At 30.6% G+C, this 16,410-nt stretch overlaps 1 non-coding gene across 1 annotated transcript; it reads left to right on the top strand.

The window, feature by feature from the left end:
• Positions 1 to 8,107: 8,107 nt before the first annotated feature.
• LOC149514034 (small nucleolar RNA R71) lies at positions 8,108 to 8,214 on the top strand. The gene has a single exon (XR_016329463.1). It is a non-coding gene; the product is annotated as a small nucleolar RNA R71 (small nucleolar RNA).
• The last annotated feature ends 8,196 nt before the right edge of the window (positions 8,215 to 16,410 follow it).

The following is a 16,410-nucleotide window of genomic DNA, read 5'->3' as shown; positions in this document are numbered from 1 at the left end:
TGCTATTTTGTTTAGTGGGAAAAACTTGGCAAAGAACTTCTGAACTAGATCATCCCATGTTGTAATGGAGCTCCAGGGAAGTAAAGATAGCCAACTCTTTGCTTTGTCCCTTAAAGTGAATGGAAATGATCTTAGTCTAATTGCATGATTTGAAACTCCATTATACTTAAAAGTATCATAAAATTCAAAGAAATTAGAAAGATGAAAGTGAGGGTCATTCGCTACATTTGCCATTAAAGTAGTTGTTTGCCACACCTATGTCACCTTAATGTTCTTTCTATTTCTTTTCCAAGTGGATTTAAATCAACACTTCTTGATTTGTGCATGCAAATAAAGAAAGGATTAAAAATAAATTAAAGCAAATAAAAATGAAAGAAATTTAAATTACAAAATAGAAAGGAAAGTTTATCGATATTTGTCTTCTAGCACCAATCTAATCCCTAACAACGATGCCAAAAACTTGATCGCTGCCTTTTATTAGCCTACAAATGCATAGGTCGCTACCAAGTAAAAGTGATGAAAAGAGTATCATTCCCTTGAGAATTATGTTACGGTGTGAGGTCAAATACCAAATTGGATTCCTTTTGGCTTTATATTTAGGAAAACCAAAGAAGTTGGTTGAAATAAAACAAAAAGAACTTGAATGCTGTAAGGGCCAAATGCCTGGCTCACCAACTATCACTTGGTAGCAATAAAGATTGGCCATAAAAACTAAGTAAAACAAAAGAAAAGCGAAATTGCAAGGTAAACAAAAGTGAAAAATAACAAACAAAAAGCTTTTGTAAAAAGAATGAAAGATGGTCGAATATAACAAAGTGACCACAATCAAAACCTTAAGTTTTTGAAAGTAAACAACGGTACTTGAGAAATATTGATTGTGCATGGAAAATAAATTAAAGAAGCTTTGAAATGAAAGTAGAAATAGAATTTATGTTGAAAACTAAACTTGATAAAATGTAGGCTAGTCTATCACCCTAGCTGAAAATAACAAAAACTACAAGAAAGCTCTTAAAAATTGAAAACTAAAAAAAAAAAAAGAAAGAAATTAAAGTGAATAATGAAATAAGAGATGAGTTACAAGTGAATGGCATGGCCTATTTATAGTACAAGGGTAGGCCTAGGGGGATGAACTTCGATAGTTGTACTTAGCTTAAACTTATTTAAATTTGAAATGTGATATTATATTTTGAATGAAGTTGGTCGAAGGTGCAAACCTTATTGGATGATGTGGAGCTTGTGTGGCCAAACGGGACTTTTGGATTGGTCCATTTCTACCACCCATGCTTAGGTGTCTTTACCAAGTCAAAGTATTTTGAATTTCGAATAAGAGATTTTGCTAGTTTTAAATTTAAATCAAAGATCTCTTGATTCTTTCATTTGACATAGAACTCTTTCGAATTTAGAAGAATCCTCAAGTACAAGACTTCTTATTTTGCTCGAATATATCATTTGCATGCATTGGGCTTCTTGGTTTAGCCATACATTTGTTGTCAAAGTTGCTATCTTTTGCATGGGTTGAAAACTCCTTGCATGCCTAGTTGATGGGCTTTGGTAGACTCTTTTATGGATTGACCGAATGTCATCCATCAACTTTGCATGGAATGCATGGTTCATGAAAGGCTTTCTCTTATCACCTTTGCATGATTTGTATGGATTTTGGCTTTTATGTCCAAGTTGATTCATATCTTCATGCAAACTTGAAAATCATGATTTTAACACATTAAGGCCCACAATTCATGAAAATTTTCAAAATTTTAAGGCAAAGATGGCTTAAGAAAAGCTATAAATTTCACAATCATCACATTTAGAACATGAAAATTCAAAAACAAAGATCAATAAAGTGTGATCATATTTCATATGTTAACTTTTCACATCACTCTCCACTAATGTAGATAAACACATGACTAAAGACCATTTAGGACTTTATAAACGTGTAAAATAAAGCTAGGGTCAATGTATGATAAAATTTATTTTAAGCTTAAATATCAAACAATACATTACTTTGTCTAGGATTATTCATTGTTGAGCTCTCAAGGGAAAGAAGTTTAAAGCATTTCTAAAGAACTAACCCCCAAACTTAGTTTTTACTTGCTTTTGCTTTTTTTTTCTTTTTTTTGCTTTTCACATCACTATTTTCTTTTCTTTTATTGTCTTTGCCTTTTTCTTTTTCTTTCCACAACCTTTCTTTTTTTTTTTTTTACAAGCTAGCTTGTTTATTTATTATTTTTTTTTCATTTTTTCCAAGCTCCACCCTTCCTCCCCTATAATGCATAGCTCAAAGATGATTCATGAATGTCCTAATGCACATAGAGTAAAGAACCAAAAGACAAAAAAATCAAATCAAGGCTTAGGTTTGTAATGTGGTTTAATGTTAAAGAAAAGTATAATTAGGCTCAAAAAGGGTGATTATGGAAGAATTAATTCAATGTTAGGTTCAAAGGCTTAAATGATTCAAATGTGGTCTATATCATTTTTCTAATCATGTGTTCTCTAGTATTTCACCTTAAGAGATGGTCAAAACAAATTCTAGAACATGATACACTACTTCAAAGACCAATGAAAAATAAATCTCATGCTCACATAATCAATCACATGACAAAATATACAATTCAATGATCAAAGTATTAACTCACAAATGAAAATTTATACTCAAGAAATCACTAAACCTAAACATCATCTCATTTTTCACACAACATTCAATCTTTTTCTAAAGCTATATTTATTCTCGATCTCTACCTATCATTGGCTTTATGAAGAACTAATAAAAAAAACCATACTAATGATTCAAGCTATAACAAGTCAAGCTCAATTTCAAAATAAATGTCAAGAAAAATTCAAAAATTTTTACAAAAATTTTAAGCAATTTTCCTATACCCCCAAACTTAAAGAGCACATTATCCTTAATGTGTAAGCAAAAAGAAATAAAGCACAAAAGAGGAACAAGGGAATTCCCCTCTCATCTTGGAAGCATGTTGCTGAATGTACAATGCAAGTAGTCGAAACTTGATCTCTTAGCTTTCAAGCTTTTATTCCACCTACAAAATAAAAAAAAAAAAAACACCTACAACAAGAACAAACATCCATATGTACAAAGAAATTTAATCAAAACAAACAACAACATTAACAAATTTACAAGACATGCAATCTTAACAAAAGCTACACAATAAGAATATGGAAAAAGTAAATAACATGAAAAGTAAAACTTTAGTTGCCTCCCAATAAGCACTTTCTTTGAAGTCAAAAGATTAAACTATGAGATCAAGAATCAAACAAATGAATCTCATCAACTACACCTTCAACCTCTCCTCCAAAATAATGTTTCAGTCTATGCCTATTTACATTAAAAGGTACCTTCCTAATCTCATTCATGATCTCAATAGTGCCATAGGGAAAAGCCTTTGTCACCATAAATGGATCCAACCATCTCAACTTAAGCTTTCCTAGAAAAAGCTTTAATAAAGAATTCAAAAGCAAACATGTTGACTAGGCTCAAATGTCTTATCCAAAGTTCCTCTATCATGCCTTCTTTTCATTTATCTTTGAACAACTAAACATTATCTTAAGCACGCAAGCGAAACTTATCTTTCTCATAGAATTGTAAAAGATGTTTATCACCCGTAGCATCTAAATTAAAATTAAAATTTATATCCCAAAATGCCTTATGCTCAAGCTCAACCGGCAAATGACAAACTTTGCCATAAACCAACTGATAAGGTGACATACTAATAGGAGTTTTGTAGGCAGTCCTATAAGCCCATAATGCATCATTTAATCTTTTAGACAAATCCTTATAACTTGAATTAACAATTTTCTTAATAATGGACTTGATTTCCATATTTGACACTTCTACTTAACCACTACATTGCGGATGATAGGTGGTTGCAACCTTACGAATGATTCCATACTTAACTACTAAGGCTCAAAAACCTTATTACAAAAATGTAAGCCCTTATCACTAATGATCACTCTAGGGGTTCCTAATCTAGCTAATATGTGCTTCCTTAAAAGGTTAAAAACTACCCTAGCATCATTATAGGTAAAGCTACCTCTTTTATCGATTTAGACACATAATCCACCGCCATCAAAATGTAGGTACCACAGATGAGATAAACGAACCCATGAAATCTAAATTCCAAACATAAAAAATTTCAACTTCAAGAATAGGTTTAAGGGCATCTCAATTCTCCTAGATAAATTCCTAACTCTCTGACTTCTGTCATCATTTTACATAAACACGTGTGCATCTCGAAATAAAAAGTGTGCCAATATTTTCTTGATTGAAGCACTTTTACAACTATTCTTTGTCCACCATAATCAGAAGAATGATAATGTCTCAGTATATCTTCAACCTCCTCTATAAGGAAATATTGTCTTAAAATTTGATCCTTACATAGCTTAAACAAATAAGGTTCATTCCAAACAAATATCAAACATCATGCAGGAATTTCTTCTTTTGATGGAATGATAGCTCAAGTGGTTAAAATCCTCCAACTAGGTAATTCACAAAGTCAGCACACTAAGGGAACACATCATGCCTAAATGCCATCAACTACTCATCTGGAAAAGTCTCATTAATGTTCAAATCATTTTCAGTACTGCAGTGTCTAACCTAGAAAGATGGCTAACCACATGGTTTTGTAATTTTTGCTTATCGCTATTTTTCAAATCTAATTCCTAAAGTAGAAGAATCCACTTAATCAACCTAGGCTTTGCATCTTCCCTAGACATGAGAAACTTAATAGTAGCATGGTCATGTAAACTATGACTATAAAACTTATGAGATAAGAGTGAAATTTAACAAAAGCAAAAACAACTGCTAACAACTCTTTTTCAATGGTTGCATAGTTTAATTAAGCTTCATTCAAAGCTCTGTTTGCACAATAAATTGCATAAAATTGCTTTCAATCTTTTGTCCTAGAATAGCTCCTACTACATAGTCACTAGCATCATATATGAGCTTAAATGGTAAAGCCCAATTAGGTGCTATAATGATCAGAACAGTAATTAGCTTTTCTTTAACCACCTTAAAAGCATGTAAGCACTCATCATCAAAATAAAACTTCACCTTTTTTTTCCTACAACTTGTATAAAGGTTTAGAAATTTTAGAAAAATCCTTAACAAACCTCTTATAAAACCTCACATGTATAAGAAAACTCTTACCCTTCATTGAAGTCAGAGTTGGAAGTCTCTTTATGATCTCAATCTTAATTCTATCCATTTCTATTCTAGTAAAAAAAACCTTATGACCTAGTACTATCCCTTCTCTCATCATGAAATGACACTTTTCACAATTAAGTACTATGTTAATCTTTTCACACCTCATTAAAACTAAAGCTAGATGAGTAAGACACATCTTAAAGTTATCAACTAGGATAGAGAAATCATCCATGAAAACCTTTAGGAAATCCTCTACCATGTCAAAAAAATATAACCATCATACATCTTTGAAATAGTTGGGGCATTACATAGTCCAAATGGCATTCTTTTAAAAGCAAAGGTTTTAAAAAGGTAGATATAGGTCATTTCTTAATCCTCAGGTGCTATAACTTTCTAGTTATATCTGAAGTATCTGTCAAGAAAGAAATAAAACTCATGTTTAGATAACCTATCCAACATCTAATCAATGAAAGGCAAAGGAAAATGATCTTTCATAATAGCCTTGTTTACCTTTCGATAATCCATACAAACTTTCTAATCGATTATAGTCCTAGTGGGTATCAACTCATCATTTTCATTTGACACTACAATCATCCCACTCTTTTTTAGCACACATTGGATTGGATTGACCCATGAGCTATCGAGATTAGATAAATGATTCCAACATCCAGCCATTTAATGATTTCTTTCCTTACTACTTCTTTCATGGGTAAGTTTAAACAACACTAAAGCTCTATGGTCAGTTTATATCCATCATTGATCAAAATCTTATTGTGCAAAAAGAATGACTAATTCCTCTAATATCAACTATGGAGCATCCTAAATCTAACTTATGCTTTCTAAGCACAAACAATAGCTAGGCTTCTTGATCATTAGTCAAAGAAGCTAAAACGATCACAAGCAAAGTACCATCCACTCCTAGGTAGGTATTTTTAAGATGTGAGGGTAATGGTGTTTAAGCTCTAAAACTAGTGGTTTTACAATTGAGGGTTTCAACACTTTCGGGATAGACTCTGAAACATCTAAAGGCTTACTACCGGTATGTGCAAATTGAAATGTGGAGACCATAACTATATCCTCATCATCATCATCTAAATCCATGTCTACTACATCATTGATCTCGAGGGGTTTTTTGAGGTAAGAAATCAAGTGCTCAATCCGAAAAATATCATTCACTAAACAACTAAGCACATCTATCCTAAAACACTCATTCTAATCATCAGGATACTTTAAAACCTTAAAAACATTAAATTTGACCTTTTGATCCTAAATTCTCATAGTCAACTCCCATTTTTGCATATTTGTGATAACTCTACTAATAGCTAAGAAAGGTCTCCCCAAAATGATTGGGATCTCATGATCTAACTCTATGTTTAAGACCACAAAATTAGTAGGAAAAATGAATTTCTTTACCTTAACCAGCACATCATTTACTATCCCTCTTGGATATTTTAATGAATGATCAAGTAATTGTAGAGTCACAAAGGTGGGTTTTGCTTTTCTTGTGCCTAGTTTTTTTGAAAATTGACTAGGGCATCAAATTAATATTGACACATAAATCACACAAAGCCTTATCAAAGAACATACTATTAATGGTGTAAAGAAAGGTAAAACTACCAAAGTCCTTAAGCTTTGTTGGTAATCCTCTCTAAATCAGTGAACTACACTCACTAGTAAGTGTCACTATTTCATAATCCTCTAATCTCTTTTTTTTAGAGATAATATCCTTCATAAACTTGGCATAGGTAGGCATCTGCTCTATTACTTTTGCAAAAGGGATGTTAATGTAAAGCTTTTTAAACATCTCTAAAAACTTAGAGAATTGCTTCTCCTCTTTCTGCTTCTAAAATCTCTTAGGGAAATGAATACAAGGCCTAGGTGGCTCAACTCTAGGAAGAGCAGGCTTAGAGGAACTAGGTATTGAAACTAGGTAAATGTTTAGGTAGGTATAACTATCTCATCAACCTTCTTACCTTTTTCTTCCTTCTGAACAATGACTTCCTCTTTCTTATCCACAGACTTCTCTACTACATCATAAGCATAGCCTAAATAAGGTCACTAGCTAACTTCTTACCATTTTTAAGAGTGATTGCATCGCATTGCTCTTTTCCTTCTTTTCTAAGGTTAACCTCAGTGTTACGAGGTAAAGTGCCTTAGGGTCGAGTATTAAGGAGAGTAGCTAGCTAACTTATATGTGTCTCTAGGCACTTAATTGATGTAGTTTGGTTATGAAACATGGTATTTTGAGTCTACATAAAAGAAGTCTAGGCTTTGATCAAAGAGTATAAAAGATCCTCAATTGAAGATTTCTTCTCAAAAAGTGGTAGAGGTTGGTATTGAGAGGTGCATGGATGTGGGTTTTACTGTTGATATGGAATATGGTGAAAACTAGGTAAGTTTTGTGGTTTGACAAAATGAAGCTGTTGAATAACATAAGTGGACTAAATAAGAACAACATTTTGACTTTACTGTTAATTCCATGAGAAATGAGGTTAGTCATTTGACCAGGGTTTGAAAGCATAAAATTATTAGTTTGCCCAAGATTCTGACCTAAGTATTAAAATTGTCAATCTCACTAGGACATGAATCACTTATATGACCTATCCCACAAATTTCACAACAAGAAACTGAACTATAATGGACTTTTGTTGATTAGGACTAAGTTCAGAAGATATAACCTTAAGATTTAGAGACTTAATAAATTTGGTTAAGCAATCTACCTTAGCACTTAAAGCTATAAACTCACTAAGTTCATATATTCTTGAGGCTTTCCTAATATGCTATCTCTCATTAGACCATTGACAATTATTGGTAGCCATGTTCGTAATCAAATCATATGCAACATCAAAGGTTTTACTCATGAGGGCAACTCTTGTGGCAACATCTAGAATAGTCTTAGTGGCAGGTATTAACCCATTATAGAAAATCTAGATCTCCAGCCATCTCAATAGTCCATGGTGTGGACATCTCTTCAAGAGCTCCTTGTATCTTTCTCATGTCTCATACAAAGTCTCTAAGTCATGTTGGGTAAAAGTAGTAATGTCATTTCTTAACTTGGTCGTCTTGGCTGGACAAAAACCATAGCCATTAATTTCTATACTAAATCATCCTAAGTAGTAACAGAATCAGGTGACATTGAGGCTAACCAACTTTAGCTCTATCTCTAAGCGAAAAAGGAAATAACCTAAGCTTAATGGCATCCTCAGTAACACCATTATATTTGAATGTACCACATATCTCCTAGAAATTCCATAGATAAACATTAGGGTCTTTGCTCATATGACCACTAAATTGCACTAAATTTTGAATCATTTGGATGATTACAACTTTAATCTCAAAGTTATTGGCTTGAATGGCTAGCCTCCTAATGCTAGTTGGAAACTATTAGGATTGGGCACATCATAATCTTTAAGGGTTCTAGTGTCTACTATTTGACCATTGTGGTAGGATCAAGTTGTCTATAAGTCTCCTAAGTGTACTTTCTATCTTGAGATCTAGAAGGATCAACTCATGACTCCTAGTTGAGTACATATATTGGCCACAAGGACAATTAGACCAAATAGAAGTTTTCTAAAGGAAAAATCAAAGTATGTACACCGAATAGAATGAAACAACAAAGAATGTTAGCTTTACACAACTTAAAGAAATCAAATCAAGGCAAGTTAGTAACTAGCCTAGCATATGTACACTTAGGGTGAATTAATCTATAGATGATCATGCCAAAGTATGATATTTTCCTAAGACTCTTGACTTTTAGTCCTTGAAAACAATGCCAAAAACTTGATTGGATGATTTCTACAAGCGTACAGATCGTTCAAGTAATAATAGTGACCTAAGTCAAGATATCGTTCCACAAGGATTAGCTAAAAAAATCAGGCTAAGTACCTATTATCTCAACAATCAATCTAAAGTTAATTCAATCAATTGGAGGACACATTACTAAGCTAGTTTCAACAAGAATGGAAAACCAAAAACAAGTAATGCAAATAACCGAAAGCATGTTCAATAAATGCAAGGTAAGCATATGTGAAAAGCTTAACAAAACAGTAGCTAAAGTACTTTGAATTAAATCTAACATGCTTTGAAAGTAAATCTAATCTAAGAAACTAGAATTATAAAGCTCAAATGTTAACCACATAGCAACTAACAAGTAGAAACCAAAAATAACTAACTACTAATTTCCAAAGGAAACGTGATCTAGAAACTTCCAAAATTGATCCAAACAACTTCTAAATTGAGAAAAAAAATAAACATCAATTAAAACACAATTGAATAGTAATTAAATAAGCAAAATGGCTAGAACAAAAAGAAAAGTGCAAATTGTAACTAAAAATTCCAAACTAGAAATTAACCAAATTGAGAGAAAAACTTATATCTACAAACCTACAAAGCAAATGAACTAAAACTGAGCTAAAAGAACTTAGATCTACAAGTATGATACAAAATTCAACAAATAAATCAAAAGAAACAATGCAAGATCAAGCTCAATGAACTTCAACAATAACTGAATGCGGTAAAGGGAAATAATAGTTTTCAATAGAAAATCATACAAATAAAATTGAAAACATGGAATTAAAAGCAAGAAATTGACTCTAAGCAAGTAAACACATGAATTAACAAGAGTAAGGTGAGAAAAGATCAAACTGATCGCCTTACAAGGAGAGATGAAACCTCAAGTGCTGTCACCACTTGATCTCTTACTTTACTGCTAGATCTCTAATTGTAAATTTCTAGATTTTTTTAGAATTTTTTGGAATGAATTTGAACATGAAATTTTTTATATTTATATAGATATGAATTGAGAGTTCATCAAAAAAACATTTGATCAAAACTCATAAGATTTGAAAGAGATCTGATATGAAAACTGCAACTACCTTAGAAGAAAATTTTGCCAAATAGATTTGAGTAATCAATGAAAATGCATGAAATTGAACAAGAAAACTTAAAGGAATTGAACTTTTATTGATTGAATTTTAAGTGCATGTAAAATAAAGGCAAGAAAAGTAAATTTTTCTAGAAAATTAAAGGAATTTTCTCCCAAATAGCCCTCTAAAAGAACAAGGAGGAAATTGTTAGAGAGTAAATTAATAAGAAAGTAAAAATGCAAGAAATGAAAAAAATCTAAAAAAACTGAAAAAATCCCTCAATTGGTCAGCCATCCCTTCTATTTATAGGCTAAGGATGATGTGTTATAACCAATCAAATTACAAAAAATGCCACCTAAGATGCCACATGGCTAGATATTTCCATGTCATCCTATCTTACTTTATAAGCTTCCAAGTTTGCTTCTCTTCATTTCACTTCACTTCAAACCTTCTTCCTTTGACCTTTACAACTCTGAAAAGTCAAAATTATAACCAATGAGGTTCCTCCAAATTGTCAACTAAATAGCTGCCCATTGGCCTTACCTTTGAATCCAAGAAGTGACACTATCTTCATTTAATCATCTCTAATTGCATCCAAAGGTTAGGATTACTTCGTTCCTCCAATTTTATACACCAATTGTAACTCCTTTTCTTCTTCAATTTCCATCCAAATGAAAACCATTTAATTTCCAAATTATCGTTGAAAAATTTTAGAAATTTCAAACTCTAATTATGGCTCCAAAATTGCACCAACACAAATAACACCAATCTAGCTCATGCAATTTTACTATAAATATGACAAAGCACTAATGAGCTTAAAAGGATTAAAGCTTGAATTAACATTCAATTAAGCTCAATTAAGAAAATGAAATCATGAAGAAAAAGGTACAAAAATCTCTCAAGTATGGGATTTGAGCAAATGCATACTAATTTCAGCCTAATAAAGCTTTTTGCACAAAAATGTATCCAAAATAAGACCAAAAGCTTCATTTTTCCTCTTTTTCCATATTTTTACCTACACATTGAATATATAAGCAATTAGGAGTATTTTTGCCAAATTTCTCAAGAAACAAGCAAATTTTCACCAAAAATTACACTAAGAAGGTATGATAAAATGTTAAAATTTTAGTGCAATCAACTTTCTTTATTTTTTTCATGCATTTACAATGATTACAAGTTAGATTTAGGTTTACTTACTGCTTTTAAATAGGTTTTGCAATTAGATTTATAGTTTTATGCTTACTCATTCTACTTTTATGCAAGTTTTCATTTGGTCTTCATGATTCTAACTTTACTTCTTGCTATGTTGTGTCAATTCATGTTGTTACTTGTTTTCCTTAGTATAGGAGTACTGTAATTGATAATCCTTGTTTGATTAAGCTAATTATAGTTGTAGTATATTGATCCATGGTACTTAGACTATGCTACCTCAATATTCAGTCTTCATAGGGTGACACTTAACTTATTAGTTATTACTTCAATGGTGTGTGCACTTGTAGACATAATCAAGTTTTTGTTGTCGTTGTTGGGGACTGAAAGCTTAGTTCTTAGGTTTAATACCAAACCTTCAAATGCTTAATTTTAGTTTAGCTCAACCTTTAGTTTACATAGTTTTAATGTAGATAGGTTAGTGTAGATAGCTTTAGTGTACATAGTTATTTAATTCATGTTTAGGTTGTGTTTTACTTTTAATGTGGGAATTCACTCTATATAAGGTAGCTGGGTACCATGCTAGACCACCTTCTTATATGATTACTTAGTACAATGGCCATATGATGAAAGAAAAGCCAAAAAAGAGGTAACCCTTAAAGCTTTATCCTTATAAAAAGACTCTTTAGTAAATAATATAGATGCCATTAAAGCTAGTCATGATCTTAAGCCTAATCTTGTCCATGAATTCCTCAGCAAATATAAAAATGTTGAAGTAAATAGTGGAAACCACCATAGTGATAGGTGTGGCCTTGACCAACAATCATGGTTTTATTTAAGCAACTACACTAGTCAAACTTAAGAGGGTCATCCTAAGCACATGTGGGATAGTAGTTTAAGGAAATCCTTTAGTTTACCACCTAAGTACACCCCAACTTATTCAACTAAGCATTCATTTCCACAATACCTTCTACGACCCCCATACTCTCCACCATCACTATCATTCCCTCAAATGCTACATTGCATTCCATCACAATAACAATTTTCTTCATCATAATATAATTCATCTTCACATCACTTTCCATCCATACAATATTCACCAATGCTTCCTCTAAAAGAAAAGAACCATCCCTTGAGGAGATGTTAGCCCAAATTCAAGATAACCTATTTCAAGAACAAGCTACCATTCTTAATACCTAAGAGGCTTTCACTAGGAATCTTGAGCAATTAGGTTGAAATGTAAGTGTCATAAATAGTTACCTTTAAGATCTCTTACCTAATATTATAGAGCCAATCCAAGTTGGGTAGGTAAGGAAGAGTGCACATTAAAGGATGGTTTGAGGAAATAAGGTGCAATGTTGTTTGATAAAGATGATATGGAGCCTATTGTGGTCATTTTACCAAAATTTGTAAAGGTTATGAATGAAGAGATAGTAGAGGTAAAGGATAAGCCTATAGCTAGGGAATTTGAAATTTTTAAAAAAGATAGCATTCAAGAAGAAGTTAATGTTTAAATTCTACTATTACCATTCCCAAAGTTCTTAGAAGATCAAATGCCTGATTATGTGAAAATGGATGAGGTAGATACATGTGTTGATAAGGTGAGCTTATTAGAAAAATTTTTAACCTTTTCGATACATTTTTTCTTGAATCTTGTATCAAGCTTAAGGATGAATAAGCATTCATTAGCAAAGAACTTACTTGTCTAGTAGTTTTTTCATTCTATGATCTTAAGCTTGAATCTTTAGACACCTTATTCTTCGATTTTCCTTAAGTTAGACCATCCATGGTGGAAAAAGTGAATGAAAAAGATTTTGGATAGGATGGCTACACTAAACAATAAGCTGGTCATAGCAATTATTCTTATCAAAACAAAATTGAGCCTTGTAGTATACAAATGCCATTTTCTCAATTCTTTGAGAATCTATTGTACGATGAGTTGAAAATGCATGTGTTTGAAAACCCATTATTTAAAGATAGTGATGAGGGTTGTTTGACTTCACCATTAGACACAACCTTTGTAAGCTTAAACCTAACCATTTATGGAGGATTTTTTTAATTCATTATAGACTTTAAATCTCTATTCTCTGTGATGGTACCTATTTAATTGGTACTAAAGCCAATGACCACCTTTATTAGTATATATTGTAATATACTTAGAACATTCATAGGGGTGGGATACAAATCTACACTTAAGCATTTGAGTCATTCAAAGTTTACCATTACATATTTGGTGTTGAGAAAGAGAATAAAGTAGGTAGATGCAACAACAGAGCATCATGCAATTTTCTAACATCGATGAAAATCAAGTTATTGACTTTAAACAAGCACTTCTTGAAAGGCAATCTAAGCAATTTAAAGTTTTATAGTCTTTTCTTTATGTTTTAGTGTTTGTTCTTAGATTTTCTAATGTGTAATTGTTTTCTTTGCCTTGCAGGTATTTTTTTTGTTTTGTAGGTAGCAATAAAGGCAAAGTAAAAGCTTTCAAGTTACAACCATATTGCTTCTATAATGATAAGAGAGTTTCCTTTAACCTCTTATGTGCTTTAATTCTTTTTATCTACATATTGAGGACAATGTGCTTTTCAAGTTTACGGGTATAGGAAAAGTTACTGAAAATTTTAAAAAATTTTCCTTGAATTGTGCTAAAATTGTTTTAGCTTGAATTATTATAATGCCTCATTTGAGTAGTTCTTTAAGAAGCAAATGATAGATAGTGATTGAAAATGAATATACCTTTAGGAAATATTGAACATTTTTCAAAATATAATATGATTCTTTGGATGAGTAACTTCTCAATTATGAGTATCTATTTATGGGTGATATTTTGATCATTGAATTACATTTTTTATCTAATGATTGATTATATGAGCATAAAATTTTTTTGCATTGGTCTTTTAAAGTAGTGTTTCAACTTCTAGAATTTATTTTGATTATCTCTCAAGGTGAAACCCTTGAGAACACATGATTAGGGAAATTATATAGGCCATCTTTGGATCATTTAAGCCTTTTCAAGCTAACCTTGATATAATTCTTCCATAATCACCCTTTTTGAACCCAATGATACCTTTCTTTGTTATGAAAACACGTTATGAACCCAATCCTTGATTTGATATTTTCTATCTTTTGGTCATTTACCCCATGTGCATAAGGACATTCATGTATCATTTTTTAGCTATACATAATTAGAAAAGAAGGGTGGAGCTTGGAAAAAGAATGAAAAGAAATAAAAAGAAAAATGATAACAAAAGAAGGAAAGAAAAAAAGTAAGCTAAAAAAACCTTTTCCATGTCATAACGTATCAGTCCAAAAACATGATCGCTAGACATAAACATTTAAAATTAAGAAAACATGGAGAGTCACCACCAATCTTCTTTTAGGGTGTCATTGAATACCCAAAATTTTTGTTTTTATAGTAAAACAATAAAACAAGTTTAAAGTTTGTTAAAAATATAATTTTTATCTATGAAAACAGGATTAGATTCAGGAGTCGGTTATATATGTGAAAAGATTAGCAATCCCATGGTGCCCATAAAAATTGGTACCAATTAATTATGCACTATCTATAATTTTGGATTAAAAGGGTTCTTATTTAAGATTTAATAATAATTCCTTTCATTTTAAAGAAATAAAATCAATTAAAAATCTCTATTTAGGAATATTATGAAAATCTTTAGATTAAAGGAATATTTTATAATTCTACAACATTTAAGCAAAATTTAAATATAACATTTTTTGTCTAAAATTTACCACAACATTCCTTTAAAAATAATAAAATAACATTCTTTGCAAATGATAATCATTGGCAACACTTTAATATCTAAGCAAAGTACCAAAAATTATTTTCTTCGAATGTTATTTTAGTTTTTTTTTATAATCAAATTTTGAAAAGTTTTTTACGCAAAAACGAATGATGCTATAATTAGCAATAAACATCAATGATTAAAATATATATGCATAATGAGTTCCAACATTGATCTAAAAATAAATATATGCAATTGTGTGTCTTTTACGATGATAGGATGCAAATTCAAAATTAAGTCCTTAAATATAAAAAGAGCACCTGGACTCTCCAACCACTATGTAGAGTTTGGGAGCAACATTTATATTTAAAATCTCATTTTTATTTTTATTTTTTATTTAATTTTATTATTTTTAGATTAAGGAATTACATGAAAATTCTTAATGAAATAAGATTTCCTAAATACCCTATCTTCTAGGTGGCATTCAAGAACAAATTACTTCACAAAAAGTTTCCTTACAAATCCTTAAAAATTTAGGATAGTTTTTGAGGTTTTGGGTGGATTTAGGGTTTGAGTTTACACATAGAGTTTAGGGTTTACATTTTACATTTTGAGTTTCACCTAAGTTTAAGGTTTCATTTATAGTTTCATTTAGGGTTCAATTTAAGGTTTCATTTAGAGTTTCATTTAAGGTTATTTTTTAGGGTTTTAGGTTTCATTTAAGGTTTAGGGATTCACGTTAATTTAAAAGTTTAGGAACCTCTCTAACATCTTCAACATTTAGAAAGATTTCGAAGCAAGTTCTTTTTTCATAATTTCTCTAAAAAAACTAAATTTTTATAGGTTTAAATATTTTCTTTTTATTACAATTTTATTGTTATTTATTTATTTTACATTTTATTATTTTTATTTTTAATATTTAATAATTCTCCAATAGCTAGACAAAATTATTTTTAAAACACAATTATGAACCCCTTCTAACGTCTAAGTAAGGATTTAAAAATCTTTTCCTTTCTTATTAATTTTTATTATTATATTTTAGGAAATTTAAAAAAAAAAAGTAAACAACAACTAAAATGGATAAAATTTAATCAAAGAACATAATCATGCCTATTAAAAGGCTACTACATGCACAAAATTATTAAATAATCAAAGTTAAATATAAATCAAAATAAACATGATTATAATAATAGAAATAATAGTGATAACTATGCAAAAAGATATTTAAACGCTCTTATGGCCTAATTTTTTTGTATTTATTTGATTTTTATTTATTATTTATCTTTTTTTTGTTTAATTCTTCAATATTTAGGTGGAATTAAAATTTCAAAACATGATTTCGATCCCTTCTAACATCTAGGTAGGATTTTCAAAAAAAAAAATAACCACTTTATTTATCATTATCATTATTATACATATATTTTTTAAAATGAAAAATTAAATAAATTACTTTTTTTAAAACACATCATTGTTTTTAACATCATTTCATTTTTTA

This window comes from Durio zibethinus, chromosome 17, assembly GCF_047325235.1.
Source record: "Durio zibethinus cultivar Kanyao isolate XHJ-2024 chromosome 17, ASM4732523v1, whole genome shotgun sequence".
In the NCBI taxonomy this organism is placed as follows: domain Eukaryota; kingdom Viridiplantae; phylum Streptophyta; class Magnoliopsida; order Malvales; family Malvaceae; genus Durio; species Durio zibethinus.
The sequence above is the reverse complement of the archived record's forward strand: the minus strand, read 5'-3'. Positions and strand labels throughout refer to the sequence as shown.